General features: G+C 43.4%; 1 protein-coding gene and 1 long non-coding RNA gene across 5 annotated transcripts in view; one reads left to right on the top strand and one right to left on the bottom strand.

Annotated features, from left to right (window-relative positions):
* The window catches only part of frem1a (Fras1 related extracellular matrix 1a), a 120,041-nt gene extending 100,577 nt beyond the window's left edge, over positions 1 to 19,464 (bottom strand). The window contains exon 1 of one of the 4 annotated variants that reach the window (XM_055632555.1): positions 19,272 to 19,464. The gene's annotated coding sequence lies outside the window, so the exon portion shown is untranslated. Of the gene's footprint in view, positions 1 to 432; positions 818 to 19,271 lie in introns of those variants that run through there. The other 3 variants (XM_055632557.1, XM_055632558.1, XM_055632556.1) reach the window with 3 other exon arrangements.
* Positions 304 to 22,437, top strand: LOC129695541 (uncharacterized). The gene is made up of 3 exons (XR_008723180.1): positions 304 to 483; positions 20,573 to 20,676; positions 20,957 to 22,437. It is a non-coding gene; the product is annotated as an uncharacterized LOC129695541 (long non-coding RNA).
* Positions 22,438 to 22,887: the final 450 nt, after the last annotated feature.

Raw genomic sequence — 22,887 nt, 5'->3', positions numbered from 1 at the left:
GTGTGGAAACATGCCCTTCAGCTCAACTTGCCCATGTTGACCAACATGCCCCATCTACACTAGTCCTATCTGCCTGCATTTGGCTCTTATCAATTCAAACCTATCCTATCTAAGTATCTGTCTAAATGTTTTTTAAACATTGTGATAGTACCTGCCTCAACAACTTCCTCTGGCCACTCGTTCCATATGGCTACCACCCTTTGTGCAAAAAAAGTTGTCCCTCAGGTTCTACAAATCTAAAGGCAACGTCTCATATTTCCGTCAAACAATTGAAGGCCCACCCAGCAAACAGTCACAGCAGAGAGGAATAAAAGAATCACAGCTAACTACAAAAGGTAGTGCCTGCTTGCAGATCAGGGCTGTCATCAGAAAGCCCTCACTGCGGGGCAGACTTGTCAAAGGATTGTTTTCCCGAATGTTGAGAGGTCTCACCTGGAGTAAACATGTGGAATTCACACAGATGGGATACGAGCTGTGAAAAGCGTAAGTAGATAAAAGCCACCATCAATCTGTTGATGCAGCACGGTAGAAATTCTTGTTTTGCGGCTCAGGGTTGCTTTCAGATCCCTTTGTGCACACATCCACACAGTTAATGTCCTGCTTAGCCTCTGCTTTGTGTCTGACTATTTTCCTGAGGTATTCCGGCAAGTTGTCTGGATGGAGACCAGCCTGTGAGTTCCTATGATAACAGCATTCTGAAGATGTTTTCACTTGTTTGCAGCTTGTGCAAGGCCTTTTACTTTGGCAATCATCTTTCATTTTATCCCCACTCCCTTGCTTCTTTCAGTTCCTTTGACTGGCTTAATATAGTCTAGGGAGGATGGGCTTGGGGGGGGGGGGTGGTTCAGTCACTTCATTGCTTTTCCATTATCAGTGTGTGCACAGACTCTTGAAGTTTTGCAAGGGCCAAGTTAAATTATTACTGAATGGGCCTTTATTCATCTGAACAGATAAGTACTGCACACCCATTTAAGGAACATTGGCAACTCACTGTTTGAAAGAAAAAATGAGTCAAAATGAAATGTTTTGAGTATCTTCTTTTTCTCTACTCAGTTATTGTGCATCAAAATACAACAAAATGCACTTAGTGCCATAATCTCCCGATGAAATATAAGATTGGCCAGCAGCCTACTTAAATACGTCCCAAAATATGGCAGAAGAATCAATAAATCAATAAATTAAACCAGTCAATTAAATGACAGCATACCAACATCTTCCTTTATCATCATTACTTTTTTGCATATATTTTATTCATTTGTGTAGGAAGGAATGCACCGCTGTGAGTCCCCATCGCATCGCTGTGACTCCCCAACCCCTACCCCTCTGGTCCACCTCACTGGCTCTTGCCCCCCTCCCCCGTGATACCCCACTCTCCCCCATTACTCGACCCCCGTCGTTTCTCTGCTCCCTCCGCCCACACACCCCTCTCGCCCCACAACCCCCCTGCCCACACACCCCCTTCCTCCCACAACCCCCCCCCCCCCCACGTCCACACACCCGCTCCCGCGCCCACACAGCCCCTCCCCCACAACCCCCCGGTCCCACCCCCCTCCTCCTCTCACACCCCCCCTCCCCCACCCAAACACCCCCTGCCCCACTAACCCCCCCGCCCACTAACCCCCCGTACCTCATCATACGTACATATGACAATAAACTCGACTTGACTACACAAACGTGGATCAACATGTATAGTCAATTCCCAGATAGCAACTGATTCATTACATGGTCTCATACCTGAAACATTAATGGTTTTGCCCTCCACAGATGCTGCCATACCTGCTGAATGTTTGCGGCACTTTCTGCTTTCATCCTTAACAACAAACTGCTTTGGCTCAGTTGACATTTCAGTGTGGGCAAACTGTGGATAATGAAGAGGCTTTGAACTGTGGGTGAATTAGCATAACTGCAGGCATGGCTGTCAAAATAGTGTCAGTGTGTGCTTGGGTTTGTGTGTGTGTGTGTGTAAATGGTGTGCTTGTTCACACATGTGCATGTGTGGGTATAGTAGGTATGTTGCAAAACGTACCTGAAGCGTCGCTGAAAATCTGTCCCAGCCCGTGTGTGCATTTTGGCGCCGTTTAGAGGGGGGCGGGTTTAAAACGCGATTTTCCCTAGGCTGTTCAAATCGAGGTTTTTCAGCCTAGTTAATTATTAACGAAAAATCTCTGAAAGATTCCCTCGCTTGAGCTATTATTAGTTTTAAGAGCTTTATTTACTTGTTATAGTAGGTTAAAAATTAACCTCTAAACCCCCGACCGCCGACAACGGGCCAGATCTCATACAGGGGAAAACGGAAGGTAGGCTGTTTATTTTTACGTTAAAAAGGGCTTCTTAAGATCCCTTTATACAAAGTTTAATGTTGCGAGTAGCTAATTTTGGGTCCATTATATCCCGCAGTATTTTTCTCGGCATTTGAGGGCACAAATCTACCGCAATGTGAACGTTCTAAACCAGCGCGTTCACAGGATCCCACTAGAAAGCTGATTTAAATGGACTTAATTTACAGCAATTAAACACTAAATTCCTTCCATTTGGCCTCTAAATTAATGTAAATGAGATTTAAAAATCATGTTTTATTGTGAATTGTTTGTGAATATTATTTGGACACTTAGGCTACTTAAAAATGTTAATCATTTATTAAGAAATGGATAGCTACAATTAGGTAACTAACTAATTATATGCTTTAATTTCAGGTCATCCAAGTAAGATTATTTTATATTTGTTTCAGAATGCTTCAATCTATGATAACTGAAAATTTCATTCAGTTCTCTTAATTTTTAAGAAAGTTATGGGCCTTGACTGTCCACGATCACATCTTTTTTGTTATGTCCATAGAAAATCAATAGGGAACAAGTTGCTAATTTCCGAGTATGAAAATGGCCATAACCTTTTTAAATACTTGAGATATGAAAGTGAATTAGGTGTCAAATTAAACTTATTTTTATGCTTTATCTGATGGGATAAATTGCAGACTTGATTTTTAAAATCTCAAAATGTTGTAACATTGCTAGGTATAGCGAATTAAACATTACATTACCTCTTTTGCTGCAGTGTACATGTGTGAATGCAGCCATTATTAGTCTGCACTCACCAGCAAGTGGTCTCAGAAGACTTATGGTGGCAAAACAAATGAGATCATGAAATGAGCTCATCGATTCTACACATGATGTTGAATAAACACCTCCTGATCTTTAATTTGCAAGTAGTTGTAAATTTGTAATTCTAAGGCATGATAGGTAGCTTGGATAAATAAATGAAGAGTGCCATGATAAACCTACTGACTACCTGATCTACGCCAACTTCTCTTTGACCCACTCTGCCTGATGTTTATTATTCAGAATGATTAGAAATAAAACAGAACCAAACTATCTGGTTACTAAATTGGCAGGGAAAAGGAGGTTTGGGTCATGAACATGTAGCTCTGGATAGGAACTAGTGGGAAGAACTAGTTCCTATCTTCTGCACTTCAAAAGAAGTGCAGAAGAGGAAATTTAAAACAAAGACATAAAATGTTGAAAACAATCAGCAGGTCAAGTGGCATATGTGGGAAAAGGAACAGCGTTAACGTTTCAGAAGGTTCTTCAACATGTTTCCTCCTTCCACAAATGAGCAGAAGTCTGGCAAAATATCACAGACCTGGACTAGCTAACTGGCTGAATTGCTAAGATGCAGACTTGCTGACTTGCTGAGTTTTTCTAGCATTTCACGATATTTGAATAGAGACAAGGATGGTAGCTTTTATATGCAGTTATCTTTTAGTGATATTAACGAGTTGACTACTCTATTAGAACATGGAACATAGGAGAGTACTGCACCAGAACAGGACCTTCAGCCCTTGGTCTACATCAACCATGATGCCATTCTAAACTAATTCTATCTTCCTGAACAAAGTCCATCTCCCTCCAATTCATGACTGTTCATGAGTCTGTTCAAATGCCCCTTAATCATTGCAACACTTCCTGACAATGTCTTCCTCATCTGCCACACTTAATATAAAAAAGCTTACCTCAAAAATCTCCTTTGAACTGCCCCTCAACTCTTAAATCTATGCCCTGTAGTATTTGACATTTCTAGCTTGGGAGAAAGATTCCAACATCCACCATACATATGACTCATAATTTTATATTTATCCATCAGGTTAGTCCTCAGCCTGTAAAAACAATCTGTGAAAACAATCTATGATTGTCTTCTTAGCTGATACATTCAAATTCACTCAACATCCTAGCAAACCTTTTCTGCACCCTCTCTAAAGTCTCTAGACCCTGCCTGAAATTCAGTAACCAGAAATGGACACAATACTCCAAAAGTCAAGTCAACTTTATTTGTCACATACACATACAAGGTGTACAGTAAAATGAAAGTGGCAATGCTCGCGGGATTGTGCAAAACAAGAGAACAGTACATAACAGAACAGAACCAGTATTTGCATTTTTAAAAAGGCGCAACAGTATTTACGCCCTGTTGTGATCAGAGTTTACAATCCTGATGGCCTGTGGGAAGAAACTCCGTCTCAGCCTCTCTGTTTTTGCTGCGTGACAGCGGAGGTGCTTGCCTGACCGCAGCAGCTGGAACAGTTCGTTGCTGGGGTGGTTGCTGGGTTGCCGTTCCTTCATGATCCTGCAGGCTCTGGATCTGCACCTCCTGGTGTATAGATCCTGCGGGGGGGGGGGTGTAGTTCCCATTCAGCCAAACGCATTACTCTCTGCAGAGCCTTCCTGCCCTGGGCAGAGCTGTTTCCAAACCAGATAGAGATGTTAACCAGATAGAGAAGCCAACTTTTGAACTTTTGAAAACAGTAAACAATTGGTGTACAGTATGGAGCTAAAAGCTTGGCTGTGGTTTTAAATAGCTTCAAACGGCGATCCAGGTAGGCATCACTCTGCTCCGCTCCACGGTGAATCCAGCGCTGCGACTCCGCTGCTGAAGCTCTAGTCCGGGTTCCCGGCAGGAAAGGCCGCTCCGATCCAGTTGGCAGGCCGCAAAGAGGGGAGCGAGGATGCGACTCGGAGAATAGTCGTGTCCTCGCCAGGAAGCTAATGCATTTGCGGACTCTGTTAAAACCGATGAGTGAGGACCGTGGGACAAAGGCTCACACAAGTTGATGGACCACATGGGAAGTTAGAAAAGAGAAAAACAGATTGAATCCAAATTTACCCATGATCTTTGGCTGTAGAGGATAGGTCCAATTAACTACTCATCAACAATTGCCTATTATTAAATATTGAATTTTGTGTTTAATCAATTCTCTATAATTCATCTCAATCAAATTGTAGATTAGTGATCAATATATCATGTTCAGGAATATATTCCAGTCTTACACAGTTCTACTTCCAAATGTTATCTTCTATTTCTTTCAAAAATGAAAACCTCCAGGTATTAAAAATCTGAAATGAAAACAAAATTAGTTGCCTGACCTGTCGAATATTTATTATAATGCCAGGTTTATTTCTGCCTCTTAATATATTATGAATAAAGTTTATTTTTGAAGAAAAAACAAACTCTGAATAAAAACTAGCACAGTACAGGTGGGCTTTTCAGCTCTGAATACATTCATAAACTCACAACATATTTGGAAGTGCCTGTGGTGAGATGGCATCTTACCAGCTACAGACGGCATCTCCAATTGTAAGAGCAGGTGCTTTCACTTCACAGATGCAGACGTACTTCTTCGTGAGCAAGATCGATTGCACTCTGTTATAATAGAGCTCTGCCATGTGCTCTGTTATAGTAGCACGCAATGTCAGGAAGACCTTGCACATTAATGTATACATATAGTTTGCCACTGGTCCGCAGCTAGTGCTCCAATGCTGCTATGCACCTGCATCTTAAACTAGACTTAGATGGGAAGAGAGGGATAAATGAGGGGTTGTTTCACTCATCTACAAACAACCCTCCTCTTCCCTCTCTTCCCTGTGCCCTACCTTGATGTGTACCCATTTCTCATCTTTCACCACCTGACCCCAGTTCCATTCTACATATATTCCTTCATCTGGCTTCACAATTCATACCTCGTCTATCTTTATCTCACACTTTTTGTCCTTTCATTTCCTTGTCCAACCATCATCTACCTATCAAACCTCCCCTTCACCTGTGTCCACCTATCACTCACCAGCTTTGCTCTGCCCCTTCTCTCTGCCAGCTTTTTGCACCCCACCAGTTTGAAGAAGGGTCCTGACCCGAAATGTCACCTATATGTGTTCTCCAGAGCTGCTGCCTGACCCACTGAGATACTCCAACACGTTGTGTCTATTTTTGCATCTTAAGCTAACTGCGCATCATAGAAACATAGAAACATAGAAATTAGGTGCAGGAGTAGGCCATTCGGCCCTTCGAGCCTGCACCGCCATTCAATATGATCATGGCTGATCATCCAACTCAGTATCCCGTACCTGCCTTCTCTCCATACCCTCTGATCCCCTTAGCCACAAGGGCCGCATCTAACTCCCTCTTAAATATAGCCAATGAACTGGCCTCAACTACCCTCTGTGGCAGAGAGTTCCAGAGATTCACAACTCTCTGTGTGAAAAAAGTTCTTCTCATCTCGGTTTTAAAGGATTTCCCCCTTATCCTTAAGCTGTGACCCCTTGTCCTGGAAATCATTATTATTAGGAGGTGAATGAAATAGTTCATATTGATTTGAAAGGAGAAGGAAGACCCTTAAAGGTCTAGGTGGTTTAAGCTGTTGAAGCTGTTTTACAATGGAAGCGGTTTGTAAATGGGTTAGTTAAAATGTTTCAACTTGACAGTGAAGGAGAGCACTGAAGGCTGTGAAGGGACGCTGCATGAATACCACCAATTTTGGGTACCCACCTTCAGCTTTTTCCTTGCAAAAATCCTGAATTCGCAATCCTGAAGTCACCACAGATTTCTGGAAAGATGAGGACTTACGTACAGCTATGTAATCACTGGAATCGTAAATTCTCACCCACAGTTTTCTTACAGTTGTGTCTCACAAGGAGACATTTCTCTTCTGGTGGTTGACTTGAAGAGAGTAAAGGAATGTCTAAAATCTAAACAGCTATTAAACCACAGTTCGGTATATTGTGCAAGAACAAATTCCAGTCACAGAACTCTGCATTACTGCACAAGGAAATAGCAGATGCAGTCTCGTCAAAGATATGTCCTGAGTCAAAGGTCCAATGTCCCCACAACTGCCTGCACTCCAGCATTCCTTTATCTTATGGGACTGCTGATCTCTCTGCACCACATGATGTCCTTGCTTACAATGCACAGACCATTAAAAGATGCAAACAAACAAATTCAAAACTGGAGCAGGCCATTCGACCCCTTGAACTTGCTTCACCATTTGATAAGACCAAGACTGATCTGATTGCAAGCTCAACTTCACGCTCCCGTTTACCTTCAATAATCTTTCTGAAGGGAATAATTGGAGTTGGAATAAAGTTGGGATGACAAACAAATTGAAATACAGGCCTTCTCTGGGTTACAAACGACTGACAGTTCCCATGACGCTACTAAATTCAAAAGTCCAAGGTATGAACATATATTCGTTACTATGAATGGCAAAATTAGGTTCCTCTCTTTTATTGCCCTTGGAACAGTACAGCATAGGAAGAAACCCTTCAGCGCAACTCTGTGCCGAATATGATGCCCAGATGCACTAATCTTATCTGCCTGCAGATGATTCATGTCCCTCCATTCCCTGCACATCCATGTGAGGTAATGGAGTAATTATTTCAGTAATTATCTCTCATATCAGTCTTATGTTTCGTTTGATGTTATTCAATTCACTAATGTTTTATTGTCATATGTCGGGGATATATATGTCAAAATCAAGCACAAGATAATTCCCCTTAAATTATTTCAATTAATTTGATGGGCCATACTGAATAGGGTATGACAGAATACATCTAAGATTAAGCTAGATAAAACCAGTTAAGAGTTCAAGTTTAATAATTTATCTAACTGAAGGGGGAATGAGAATGGGGATAAATCATTCCCAAGCCTGTACAAGATGACATGCTGAATTGCTGTGCAGTCGGACAGCTTTTAGTGCATGTTTAGCATGTGACACCCGAGCTGGAAGAACACCAAAAACTTCCCCATCATGGGGTAATGGAGCTCTGATTGAAATAGACTTCTGCAACTTAATCCACGTCTTGGTTCCTGCCCAAAAATCTCCTGGTGGTTCAAAGCAGTATACTGGAGGATTTTCCTTTAAAGATTACCATTGTTTTCTTCCCTCAGATCCAAGGATGAAATAACAAGTGTAATTACACAGACGATAATTATATGGGTGACTATTAGAGAAAACATTTGCTGATGCTGATAGACGTGCTGGGGACCAATAGGCATAATTGTTATGTATCGGGTTTCCTCAGCCTAGGCTTTAATGTTCTGCGTCTTTCATCCAGAAAGACAGAGGAAGGTTAGTGGGCTGTGTACTGCAAGCAAGAACCATAAGGAATATGAGAAGAATTTTTCAAAGTTGCATTATTTCATTGACTATCTTTCTTCAATCTGCTGAGGATCAGATTTATGGGGTTCAAATCAGGCATTCAAGAGTCGTACAAGAAGTCCAGGTACGGCCTCCAGAAAGCTATTATGAACCCAAGGGCCACTTGCAGACTAAACTGGAGGCTTAGATGGACACTTGGCAACTGTGGCAGGGCTTGCATGGTGAAATGCTGAAATCGAGTAGCTCAAGTGACAACACATCTCTCCTGGATGAGCTAACCACCAACCACCAACCTGGACACACTGCAGCAGAGCCACTGTTGTGCCGCTGCCGATCGGAACGCCTGTTGAATGTTTAGTAGAGTGTTAAATTTGTTCATGATACATGTATTTTTATTTCTATTTATTTTTAATGCACACTGAATGGACACTGGTTGAGCAATGTTTTTTTTGTTTCCTCTGGGTATGTGAATACTCAGGAAATGACAATAAAGATATACAACTCTAAATGGTTTCTTGCTCACTTCAAAAGGGAGAGCAACAACGTACCTTCACAAACTCCCACAGCACCTTGACAACCCTGTGATCTCAGCCTACCAGGCCAACAACTGAAGATCCTTCATGAAGGTGAGCCCTCCGAAAACCTCCGGCCCTGATGGTCGCATTCCGCAATGTCACATTCTCAAAACCTAAGTGGGCCAACTGGCTGGAGTTTTCAAGGGCATCTTCAACCTCTCTATACTGCATCAACAGTCCTAGCCTGCTTTAAAAAGACATCCGTAATATCGATGCCCAAGAAGACAAAGGTGATATGCCTCAATGACGACTGACTAGCGGCACTCATGTCCATTGTGACAAAGTGCTTTGAGAAGTTGGTTATGACGCAAATCAACTCCCAGATCAGTAACGAAGAGATAAAGCTAAAGATAAGGTGGATGAGAGTTGGATGGTGGAGAAAGAAACAGCACACAAAGAAAGGAGAATTAAATCAACTAAGAAAACCATAGTGGCAAACACAGTAGAATGGTAACCATCTCTGGCATTCACAATTTTAGTGTACTCACAGATAACTAGCAAACACCCCCTCGTATAAGTTCAATGAGGCTTTGAAACTTCAAAGTGCAAAAGCTTTAATTTGTATTTTTGGAAACCATCAGGGTTAAATTAGTAGCTTGTGACTCACAAATTCTTTAGCAAACCCGCAAATTTACAACTGATTTTCCCGCCAGAGCCAGTGTACATTCACACTGTTACACCAAGTCATGGGAAGCTGCTCATGTTATCATGTTAGGCTACACACACATTCTCAGTATGTGCTATTTTTCATGCTTTCAAGCCGCCCTCACTTTTTCCGTGGGTTTTGGTTGTTATTCTAGTCTCCCAAATGCCATCTATCTCCTGAGTGGCTGTCTTGGCTGATGCATATACAAATCTGGTAGCAACAGGAGTATGCGTTGGCTTCTGGGCCTGAAACATATTGGTTCTCCAGTGTGCAAGCTGTGTGCAAGTGAAGGAAAACAAGTACAATTACTGACCCTGGAATCTGAAACAAAACCGTTTTCCTTTCCCCTGGCTAGTTAGAAGGGTCTCGACCCAAAATGTCACTCATTCCTTCTCTCCAGAGGTGCTGCCTGTCCCGCTGAGTTACTACAGCATTTTGTGTCTATCTTCAGAATAGCTCAGTCAGTCAAAACCATCTCTTCCCAAAGATGCTGTTGAACTCAGTCAGAGTTCAGATGCTGTTTGACTGACTTCTTGCAGCATATTCTGTTTCTGTCTGTAAATGAATGCTGGCGGCTGGCACATACCAAGGTGCAGGCGTACATGCTGAGGGACGGCCAACACAAAGGATCTGTGGGGGAGGTGACAGTCTAGAGTCCAGTGGTCACTGGACATTGAGGAGCTGGATCCTGTGTAACAGCCTTTCAAATTCTTCATTGGTATATGGTTTATAAAAGAAACATTGTAAAGAGAAAGCAGTGCTTTTTTGTGACGGTACACACCGCCTATAGTGCATGTGTGCAGCACTTCTAAAAAGTTAAAAGCTAGGTTTTCAATTAAAAAAATAATAATTTGATTTTATACTCTTTAGTTATTAGTGTAGACTTTAGAGATACAGCACGGAAACAGGCGAGCCTGCACCGACCAGTGATCACCCAGTACACTCACACTATCCTACACACTAAGGACAAGTTACAATTTAACCAAAGTCAATTACCCTACAAATCTGTGGGAGGAAACCAGAGCACCTGGAGAAAACCTACATAGTCACAGGGAGAACATACTAATTTTGTCAGGAATCAAACCTGGGTCTCTGGCGCTGTAAGGTAGCAACACTACCTCTGTGCAACTGTTCTATTAATTAAAATATAAGTTAATTGGTCACAAAAACAAAATAGAAGAGGGGGTATATTGATGGAAAATTGTTTCTTGATTTGAATGTAGCTTGATTTTTGGTTGATATACACCGTCTTGGGTACAAAACTAGCACTGAGCCAAAGTATTGGTTTGATGGCAGAATTAATGTATTGACGATGACACGAGGAATGCAAATAAAAAAATGCAGTGATTGCATTGTATTTCCTGTGTTTATATTTTCGGACTAAAGTTTATTTTTGAAAGAGATTGTGGCCGTTCCAAAACCAGCAGCCAAACAGCTTCCAACCGTGAAGGTCAAGGAAAGAACCAGGAAACAGGAGTGGCTTTGACTCATTGCAAGGGAATGTACTGAATTGCTGAGCTGAGAAAAAGAGATGGACAGATTGTATTTATTATGTAGATATTATGAATAAAGTTTAATTTTGAAATGAAATAAGAACGAGTTTCCATGTGAATTTCAGAATCTGGTACCAGGCCATAGATAAGACAGCATCTGTGGAGAGAAAGAATGGGTGATGTTTCAGGTTGGGACCCTTTTCAGACTGGGTTCTGAACCGAGTCAGAAGAAGGGTCTTGACCCAAAAGATCATCTATTCCTTTTCTCCAGAGATGCTGCCTGACGTTCTCCAGCTTTTGGAGTCTATCTTCTGAAGATCTGCCATTTGTCAACTGCAGTTCTTTGTTTCTACATTCTGATGCCAGCCCCTTTGTTGGAGCATCCTCCAATAATGGGCAGTCACTGGAAGTCGAGGATGGCTTGCTTCAACGCTAATTCCAGTGGCAACTTTTTACACACAGTTTATGCAACCAGCAGCTAGAGGAGGTAGTTGAGGCAGGTACCATAACACAAGTTCAAAAGACATTTGAATAGGTACATGAATAGGAAAAGTTCAGCAGAATGTGGGCCAAGCGCGAGCACGTGTGATTAATGTAGATGGGACATCTTGGTTGGCATGGGTGAGTTTGGCTGAAAAGTCTGTTACCATGCTGTATGACTCTGTGACTCAAAGGCTCTAATGGTATGGGACCTGAATAATTGATGAGCCCATGTGGAACCTGTTAGCTCAGCCACAAGAGGAATCGGAGGTTGACAGAGCAGGCGGGTGAGTAATACAGCGGAGCTGAGATGCATTCCTTCCTTTCATGGAGTTACCATCTGACCCATGTTTTTAGTGCCATCCCACATGTTCCTTTCCTGTTTTGAAAGGCTAAAGGTTACCATGAGTGAGTGGGATAGTTCCTTTTTTCCCTTAAGGAGGCTATGGGAATATCCATGGTGTGTTTTATTCTGTCCCCCTGGTTGTTTCCGGCCATGACAGAATTAAGAATAGAGTGTCTGTTCTGAGCTTCTGGGATGGGCTATGCCTGCAATATCGATGATATAGCCTGCAGTCAGATGCAACCATGTACTTAGAGCCACAGTACTGGGATGTTGCCTTGGGAAAGGGTGGTGATATTGGTTCAGTAATATATGCTGTTTCTCTGTCTCGTCCATGGTAATTCAAGGAAATTCTTTGAATCTTTCAAAGGTCTGTGTGATTGAGTGTCTGTGAATGTGTGAGACCATGTGTGTGTGAGAGTGTGCGTGTGAGAATGTATGTGTGAGTGCGTGTGGGAGTGCGAGTGTGAGTGCGAGTGTGAGTGCATGTGGGAGTGTGTGTGTGGGAGTGTGTGTGTGGGAGTGTGTGTGTGGGAGTGTGTGTGTGTGGGAGTGTGTGTGTGTGTGTGTGTGTGTGTGTGTGGGTGTGTGTGTGTGTGTGTGTGTGTGTGAGAGAGTGTGTGAGAGAGTGTGTGAGAGAGTGTGAGGGGTTGTGTGCCTGAGTTTCTGCATGTTTTTGGTTGTGTCAGAAGGCTCAGAAATGGAAAGGACTCAAATGCAGGCTCACTGAGAAGAACTGAAGAAAACCCCAAATCCAAACGCGAATGGAACCGAAAGATATAGACCTGGAACCGACCAAACTCAGAGCTGCTATCGAACCGACAGAATACAGAACTGATTAGTTAACACCCAATTGATGATGATCTCAGGTATTTATACCAAGTGATAGATTAGGGGAGCAGATTAAATGCAGGTGTAACTCCTAATAGCTCAGGAGAGGTGTGTGGAAAGAGCCTCAAGAGTCTGGAGGCATGGCAAGTGTGACAGGTTGTGAGTGTGTGTATGTATATATTGTTGTTTCTATGCAGTGCTACCCCCCTGACTATCCAAGATGGACAAGACACCAGCAGAGAGGTTTGCAGCCAGCACCAGTCTGTGGGGAGTTAGCTTCAGGCTACATTCATGTCTGAGTGCCAGATTGTGTACATCATGGGCCTGAGGGAGACAGAAGGCTCACGCACCATTAAACCACTGCTTCCGAAGCCCTGAAATCCTTGTCATTTAATGGAGAGTGGGTTGTAGTTGCACCATGACACCTTCAACGATACTTTGCATGTTTACCAAGCCACGAACAGCAGTAGCTTGAGTTTGCATGGCAGCAGTCTGAGCACAGCTGTCAGATTTTCTGCAGGTGATCCCTGTGCACCAATAGACAATGACACTTTAGCCATCTCACCCACAAGTGAGGTGGAACTGACCACCATTGGGAGTAATATCTTCACATTTGCTTGCAAGGTAAGAAGTGGAATCACTCTTACTTTCAACAATTTTCAGATCTTCACTCGGGTACTATATGGATTTCATCAGGCAAGCTCGAAAGGGCGTGTCCCAATTGGCCGTCATTTACACGACGGGCCATTAGTGATTGATGCGCGATGGTTGCGCGTGTCCATGCGCGTCCGCACAGCCGTCTGGAGCGCGAGACGTCATTTGAAGATAGACACAAAATGCAGAAGTAACTCAGCGGGACCGGCAGCATCTCTGGAGAGAAACAATGGGTGATGGTTCGGGTCGAGACCCTTCTTCAGACTGAAGAAGAGTCTCGACCCAAAACATCATCCATTCCTTCTCTCCAGAGATGCTGCTGGTCCCGCTGAGTTACTCCTGCATTTTGTGTCTATCTCCAATCATCAGCTCTGGGAGTAGGAGTGGGGGCGGATCCGGATCCCCAACGGCCGTGAACCCCAGGCCGAACTCGGCGATCGTTTGCCTGTTTCTGCTGCTGTTGGAGGTGAGACGTTGCGCCGCGCCAGGGTCTTGGGTCTGTCCCACTTTGGCCGTCAGTTACGCGACAGGCTGGTGGCGTGCAAGGATTTAGTGCAGGACGAAGTCCACACTCCTCCACACCACTCCATGCGCCCATCCCGCGCAACCCACGCGCTACCCACACACTACGCACACGCTACCCACATGCTACCCACATGTTAGCAGGTTGCGTAAATTGCGCGCGAATGATGGCCAAGTGGGACAGGCCCTTAAGTCTTCCTCTGTGGGACATCCTATTAAATGCCTCAATAACAGTTGTGGAGCAGGATGTGTGTGACCTCTTGTTCTGGAGAGATGGTACTTACCACTGTGGCCTGACCGTGTGCAAATACGGCATCTCGACCTTGTGCTGCATTGTCAGGCATTTTCCTCATATGGCTCACAGCAGGTGGGAGATATTGCTCTCTGCACGCGCAATGTCATAAGAGGTGCAGCAGTGATTCAGGAAAGTTGTCAATGAGAAACGGGAGGTCTCTGAAAACACCACCTCCATCTCATTAACTGTGAGAGCTTACGATATGCAACGGAAGTTGGTTCAGAATGGGAGGAATAGATTTGAACAGGTTGGCAGATATGTCTGCAGCCAAGTCTGCAGGAAAATACAGCTTGCTGCAACATGCGCATCTGTGCATTCCCCACATCTGCACCCATTTGAAGATCGCTGAATACTGAGGACGCTACAAGTTAGGTGTTGATGCACCAGTGCTCCCACTCAGTTCCAGCACTGAATTCAGGGACATTCTATGAAAACTGAAGCTTTGTGGCTAGATACCACCTCATTGGGATCCCCAGCTTTAGGCCAGCCATTGCTGGAGCATCCATTGTGGCCCCATTCATTTCAGTTTTCCTCTGTGTACTTAGAAGTTTAAAGAGATTGAGCATGTCACCAAATACTCTAACAAACCTCTACAGATGTGCTGTAGAAAATATCCAGTCCGCTTGCACCATGACCAATTTTGCATTTCCAATACACAGGAATGCAAGAAACTGCAGAGAATGGTGGACTCGGCCTAGTCCATCATGCATACAGCACTACCCACTATTGAACTACATGATTTGTGGACTAAAAAAAAGGGTAGATATAGAGGGTTGTTTTTTTCCGATTCAACGCTTGTGACCAGTGGAGTGTCACAGGGGTCACTTCTGTGTCCACTGTTGTTATCTACATTAATTATTTGGACATCAATGTGGTTAGCGTTATTAGTAATTTTTCAAATGACACCAAAATTAGTGCAAAAGTGAACAGTGAAGGATATCCATGCCTACAACAGGATCTAGATCAGTTTGAGAGATGGGCTATAGAGATACAGTGTGCAAACAGATCCTTTATCCCACTGAGTCTGCGCCGACCAGTGATCAGCCCGTACACTAACACTATCCCACACATTAGGGACAATTTACAATTTACAGAAGCCAATTAACCTACGTGTACGTCTTTGGTGTGTGGGAGAAAACCCATGCAATCACAGGGAGAACGTACAAACTCCGTACAGACAGCACCCGTAGTCAGGATCGAACCCAGGTCTTTGGCGTTGTATGGTAGCAACTCTACCGCTGCGCCATTGTGCCAACCTAAGAATCATTCAGACCGACACTTAAATAGGCAAGATGCAATGGTGAGGCTCTATAAGGAGCCTGTTAGGCTACATTTGGAGTATTGTGATCAATTTTGGGCACCATATCTGAGGAAAGATCTGCTGGATCTGGAGAGGATCCGGAGGAGGTTTACAAGAATTATCTCAGGAATTAGTGGACTAAAATATGATGAGCATTTGACAGCACTGGGCCTGTACTAGCTGGAGTTCAGAAGAATGAGGGGGGATCACATTGAAAATTACAGAATAGTGAAAGGCTTGGATAGAGTGGATGTGGAGAGGACGTTTTAACTAGTGGGAGAGTCTAGGACTAGAGGTCCTCAGAATTAAAGGATGTCCCTTTAGGAAGGTGCTGAGGAGGAATTTCTTTATGCAGAGGGTGGTCAATCTGTGGAATTCTTTGTCACAGTATGCAGTGGAGGCCAAGTCAATGGATATTTTTAAGGCAGAGATAGATTCTTGATTAGTATGGGTGTCAGGGATTATGGAGAGAAGGCAGGAGAATGGGGTTAGGAGGGAGAGATAGATCAACCATGATTGAATGGTAGAGTAGACTTGGTGGGCAAATGGCCTAAATCTGCTCCTATCACTTATGACCTTATGAGATACAGAAAGATATGATAATCATGCAGGCAAATGGATTGTTGTAGATGAGCTATTTCACACATGAAAGCAGATCAATATGAGTACAGTCAGAGACATTTTGGATGGTACTGATGACTTTCATTCTAATTTTCCCCTAAAGAAATTCACATAGGTAGAATATTTCAACCTCTCATTTTCTTAAGATCTAAATGAAATCTTAACTAGATCTGTGTAGGGCCTCAAACTACTTGAACTTTTCTTTCTGGGAAGCAGAAGCCAGCTTCTGTTTAAATAAGGAGCATGAGCAAGTTCCTCAGGACTGGAACTGAATGAATCCCCAAGGATTTGGGATAATGAAGTTTTGTGTTGTCATGTAATACAGTTACTTCAGAGTTGAGAGCAGATGTGCTGCTAAAGAGGGAGCTCCACTATCATTATCTCTTTTAAACATCAAACATTTACAAAGGATTATCATTAACTCTGATCGGCTTGTTTAAATTTAGTTTCCTCTGTTTGTTTTTGTCTCTTTAATGTTTCGTGTACACTTTAGACTGAAATTCCACAGGGATTTATTTGACAGGATTTCTGCTCTTAACTTTGGTGCCTAAGAGTGCGGTCGAGTAGGCCGTTTCCATCTTTTCCCCCAGTGTTTTTCTATTGAATCCATTGAAGTTGAAGGTGGAAATTAAGCTCAGTGGCTTCAGGAAAGGAAAGAAATGATACCAGGCAATAAGGAGTTATTTTTATTTAAAGAACACTTACTGGAACTTCTACTTTAATTATAATGATCAAAACAAACAATAATCCCAGAAGCACTGCAGGCTCATTTCCACTACATTCACATCAAGAGGAATTGTTCAGCTTTCAACTGTGGATTAGAACGCTGCGCAGGGGATAATATTCACGACATGTGGGAAAACGGTATGTTCCCTCTTGCTAAATTTGCCTTGTTATACCATGCATAATAATCTTCGAAGAGTGCAGTCAATCTTGTATTGCTACAAGTTATTGCCTCTTCTGAGTCCAGTTTATTATAGGCAGAATAAATACCGGGATATGGATAGAGGTTTGGAGGGATATGTGCCAAACGCAGGCAAGTGGCACGAGGAAAAATGGGGCATCTTGATCAGGTTAGATAAGTTGGGTGAAAGGGCCTGACTCCATGCTGTATGAATCTGTGACTCTATAGGAGCCCAGGAAGAAAGTAAACCATTAGCCTTTGAGAACTGAGCCTAAATCAGGTTGGGTAAATTTAATACAAACCTACACTGACCAACCTTTCCTTGTAAGACAAACTGTCCCTTCCAGGTATCAGTGCAGTAAACATTTTGTGAACTGCTTCCAACTTTGGAAATAGCTCACTCCAAGACCACAAGAAATTTCAGAGGGTTGTTGATAGAGCCCAGTCCAGACTTCCCACCATTGACTTCATCTACACTTCACGTTGCCTCAGAAAAACAGCCAACTGTTTCAAAGACTTATCCCATGGGGTTTGGAAGATGGGAGTGAGGGATAGGTTGGGGTGAGGGGAGAGATAGGACTTGTGGGAAAGGGGAAAGGAATCTCTACTTTTCTTTCTGCAGTTTGCACTGAACTTATCACTGATCACGAATTCAGGGACAACAAGAATCCCAGGGTCCCATGGTCATTTGGTGCATGACTGTTACTCTTGTATCAGAATTGCCCTCACTAAATAATGACGTGTGATCTTGGCACTGGATAAAGTCGATGTGGAGAGGATGTTTCCACTTGTCGGAGAGTCTATGACCAGAGGCCACAGCCTCAGAATAAAAGGATGTACCTTTAGAAAGGAGATGAGGAGGAAAGTCTTTAGTCAGAGGGAGGCGAATCTGTGGAATTCATTGCTACAGTCGGCTGTGGAGGCCAAGTCATTGGGTATTTTTATGGTGCAGATTGACATATTCTTGATTAGTAAGGGAGTCAGGAGCTATGGGGAGAAGGCAGGAGAATGGGGTTGAGAGGAAAAAGATAGATCAGCCATGATTGAATGGCAGAGTAGACTTTAAGGGCCGAATGGCCTAATTCTGCTCATAACTCATGACATTTACTTTCATGGGTAATTAATCACATGGTCTTCTGAATGTGTCTTGAGAGAATCCTAGCTCCTATATCACAGCAGCTCTCCCCAACTTTGTATCTCATCAACCAAGGCCTTTAGTTCATTGTGTAGAAAATCTGGATCATCTTCTCATCTATGTTAGCAAGGATAGGTCAAATGATTTCTTGAGGGTCTTCTTAATGTATTTTAATGTCTTATTGTCTCTTAATGTCTTTGACAAAGCCACTTGTCAATGTTTCTCAGATCAGCACGGTCGCTGGCAACCTGTTTCAGTCACAATACTTCTGCTTTAAGAGATGCAGGCTGGCTTTAAGCTAAATGGAGTCAACTACTCACCATGTCAGATGCTAATACATCCAGTCAGGCTGGACATTGAAATCATTGAAAAGAGCATTCAGCATGAAGCTGGCAGACTGCCTACATTGTAATCAACGGAGGGTGTTAATCATGTCTCACTAACCCCCATATCATTCCCGGGGCTATCAAATTTAACCCCCCACTGCTGCTTAATTACCCTCCTTTATACCCAAAACAATAAATATATAGCTTTTGACTTTATCCAAATCACATAAATTACAGTCCTGTACACATACACAATTAACCAAGATTTAATTCCTCAGTAATAACTTTAAGCACAATATAATTAAAATATTTCTCATCCCAGACCAGACTTATGTACCACCAAGCCATCGAACAAAGTACTTCAACTGAAAACAATACTTATTGTGACACACGTAACTGTTTAAAAATACCTTCTGTACACACACCATCAGATACACAGTCGATTAAATCCATGTCATTCAGTTCATTTGGAAGGTAGCTGTTAAAATGAGCTTCCGTCTTTCAGAAGGATTTCTACAGATTACATTGAGAGACTAGCAACCACAACAAACAATGACTGGTCAACCCAATTTCTCTTTGAATTAATACTGCTTAACACAAATAAAACTCTTTTACCCCATTATATTGCTCTGCATTTAGTTTTAAACTTGGTGGAACAGAATGCTTTTTGCCATACAACAAAGAGGAGAAACTTTTATTAACAAATATGATCCAAGTTTTGTTTTACCTTTTGCCACAGCTCTCCAGTAAGACGTTGCTCTCCAGGTCACTTCAGACACTGCAGTCCACATATGCCAAGTGGAAAACTGAAGCTCTTTACATAGCGTTGCTTATCAGAATGTCTTGTGGCTGAGCACAAGAACTGTGTGGGGCCTCCCTGAAGAGGTTCCCAGTTTAAAAAGCTCATCTAACCGGAAAAGGAGTGAAGATAAACAGCAAAACTGCAGATCAAAGCACCTCCCAGCTCTGTGCTCTCAGAGCTGTGACAACACCTTCATGGCTTTACATCAGGGTGGTAATGGGGAGAGTCATTGCTTTTCATCTAATTAACGACACAAGCGTACTGGTTTAGGGGTCATGAAGAACAGACAGCATGACTGAGACAGCTGTGTTTTGTGTGTTTTATCAAGATTACCACTTTGTTTGGTCTAAGTCAAAGCTCCATTGAACAAGCTGTTTAACACTTTCGCCGGTTGCACTTTTCCGAAAGTATTTAAATGCATCTTTTGTTTTTTTGTATTATTTAAGAACAATGTAATCAGGATCTGATGCTGCAATTAATCAATTACTAGGATTTTTTTCAACCCACAATCTATTTCAGTCATTGCAATATCAGTGTAGCGACGGTTTAGTTGAACAAGCCCTTAATGTAGGCATGAATTGCAATGCAAATTTGTCCTTTCAGTTTGACACCAGGGACCGTAGAATGATGCGAGGAGAGAAAAAAAACAACAGTGCCGGAGGAACTCAGCAGCCTAGGCAGCATCTATGGAGAGAAAAGGACGTAAAAACAGTATGAAGAAAGGTCTTGAGCTAAAACATCACCAATTCATGTTTTCCAGATATGCTGCCTGACCTGTTGAGTTACTCCAGCACTTTCTGTTCTTTTATGGAAACCAGCATTTGCAGTTTCTTGTTTCCACAAAAAAACATTCGGCTCTATCAGTTTGATTAAGGGTCCCAACCCAAAACCTCGTCTGTCCTAGTTCCTGCCTGGCCTGTTCAATTCTGCAGCACTTTGATTTTGTCTCCTTTCAACGTGATGGTGGGAATTTACCTACTATGTGCTACCTGCTCAAATTAATTGACTTGTGCAGGCAGCTAGTGCCACTCATCCTGTTCATTGGCTGCACATATCAGCAGGAGCCCCATTATCATTAGCAACATCCACTTCCTATCAGTCTGAAGAAGGGTCTTGACCCAAAACGTCACCTATTCCTTCTCTCCAGAGATGCTGCCTCTCCCGTTGAGTTACACCAGCTTTTTTGTGTCTATCCACTACCTAAAGCTGGCCTGCATTTTTTAAAGGGGAGGAGAGATTCACTACAGCCTGAACAGCTGCTGGGAGAACTTTGCAACTAAAACTCACCTTGGAACGAGTGAAGGGAGCGAAAAGAGGACACAGTTGTCAGGTAAGGGGCCAGTCATTTAAAACAGATATGTAGCAATTCCTTCTCACAGAGGCAGTAAATATTTGCATTCTCATTACCGAAGGATGATGGTGAACAGGTAATTAAAATGGGGATAGTTAAATATTTGAAAGGTCATGGAATTGACAGCTAGGGAGACAGACAGAGAATAGGAGTTGAGACCAGCCTAGATCAGCCATGGTCATAATAAATTATAGGACAGGCTTGAGGTGCCTGGATGCTCACATCTGCTCTTATTTTCTTCGTCTTCAACTGTTCCCAGGGACACATTCAGAAACTGACATCGAGTGCTGCTGGAAGGTCATCAACTCGGTGAAAGATGCCCTTTGATCTGCCCGAGCATTGTTCACCACCCAGCAGAGTGAGATGTCCGTCAGGGAATGTTGCCGACTGGCCCGCTGCAGACTGCAGGAGTACATGCTGAGGGACGCACTGAAGCTCGGTGCAGCCAGCGCCATGGGTCGGAGGGGGAGGACCACAGTCTAGGGTCCTTCCGCTGCTGTACATGGGGGCACGGTATGGTGGAGACGCCCCTCAAAATAAGGGAAGGTATCCCACGCCAGGGGGCCACATGAGTGGCACGGGTGGGGGACAGATTTGTGAAATTTGAGAAATGTTTACACTGTATTGAACAATTTGTATAGCCTCCGAAATTGTCGGATGAATTTTTCTCACGGTTCATGTATTGTATATATTTATTACCTGAATAAAGTCTATTTTGAATTTGTTTTTAATTAATTGAGAGATATAAAGCACCCAGGTTTTTATCTGCAGCACTGGAGGTCCTGGTGGTGGAGTTTGAAAGGAGGAGCGTAATCTAGTATCTCAATGAAGAGGGAGGAAGCTGGCAGGAGTGCTAGGGCAGGTGAAATCAGCAGGGAATCCTCCACAAATATAATCAGTCGGCAGCAAAAATAAAGAACGTCAGAGCTCAATTCAAAGATTTGGAACATTTGTCATAAGGTCATAGGAATCAGGCCATGCAGCCCATCAAGTCTACTCCGCCCAATCATGGCTGATCTATCTCTCCCTCCTAATCCCATTCTCCTGCCTTCTCCCCATAACCTCTGACAATTGTACTATCAAGAATCGATCTATCTCTGCCTTAAAAATATCCACTGACTTGGCCTCCATAGCCTTCTGTGACAAAATAAATTTCTCCTCATCTCCTTCCTAAAAGAACGTCCTTTAATTCTGAGGCTATGACCTCTAGTCCTAGAATCTCCCACTAGTGGAAACATCCTATCCACATCCACTCTCTCCAAGCCGTTCACAATTCTGTGTGTTTCAATGAGGTCTCCCCTCATTCTTCTAAACTCCAGCGAGTACAGGCCCGGTGCTGACGAACGCTCATGTGGTAACCTACTAATTCTGTAAGCCTCCTCTGGACCCTTTTCAGAGCCAGCATTTCCTTCCTCAGATATGGTGCACAAAATTGCTCACAATATCTTGTGATCTAGTAACTGATCATGCTTCCTGAATACATCTTGGACGGTTATTTATTCAGACCATACTGAAAATTAAATACCAATATCATTTAGTCACTTCAATGTCCATCCATCCAGATTAGTTTCTATGCTTCACCTCAGCCACACCTTCTATTGGAGTGAATTGTGTGTTTAACCTGTCTGTAAATTAATTGTCAGTATGGAGGTCGGTGGGAGTGCAGTGAGTCAGCTGCCCGGCCACCAGCGTGTTTGTTATTTCGATTTTCTTAGTTTTTTTTGGTGTGCCTAATGTTAGTTTAGGTGTCTCTTCTTGGTGTGTCTTGTGTGGGAGGTAGTGGGGGGGGGGGGGGGGGGGGGGGAAAGGGGGGAACGGCTTTTTGGTCGCCTGCATGACGGAGAGGCGAATTTTTCCGTGTCGCCTCCCTCGCGGCTTAACAGCTTGGTTTGGAGCAGCCTTTCCCTTGGAGTTGGGCCCAGAGGTTCAGCAGCAGGCACAGCATGGACTTTTCCATTGCGGAACGGGCGAACCCTTTCCGGGGGTCGACAGAGAGTAGTGCTTCGATCGCTGGCCTCGTGACTTTGGCATCATGGGTATGTGGTCTGCGGAGCTTCTAGCCGCGGGCGTGGAGTGGACTTACCGTCCGGGGTCTGGGATCCCTTGCCGGGATCACCAGAGAAGAGCTCCGACCGCCGACCTGTGGCCTATAACATCCTGAAGCCGCGGTCTCCGCGGAAAGTGCCAAAT

The sequence above is a fragment of the Leucoraja erinacea genome, chromosome 3, assembly GCF_028641065.1.
Source record: "Leucoraja erinacea ecotype New England chromosome 3, Leri_hhj_1, whole genome shotgun sequence".
NCBI lineage: Eukaryota > Metazoa > Chordata > Chondrichthyes > Rajiformes > Rajidae > Leucoraja > Leucoraja erinaceus.
This window is presented reverse-complemented; position numbering and strand designations above follow the sequence as displayed.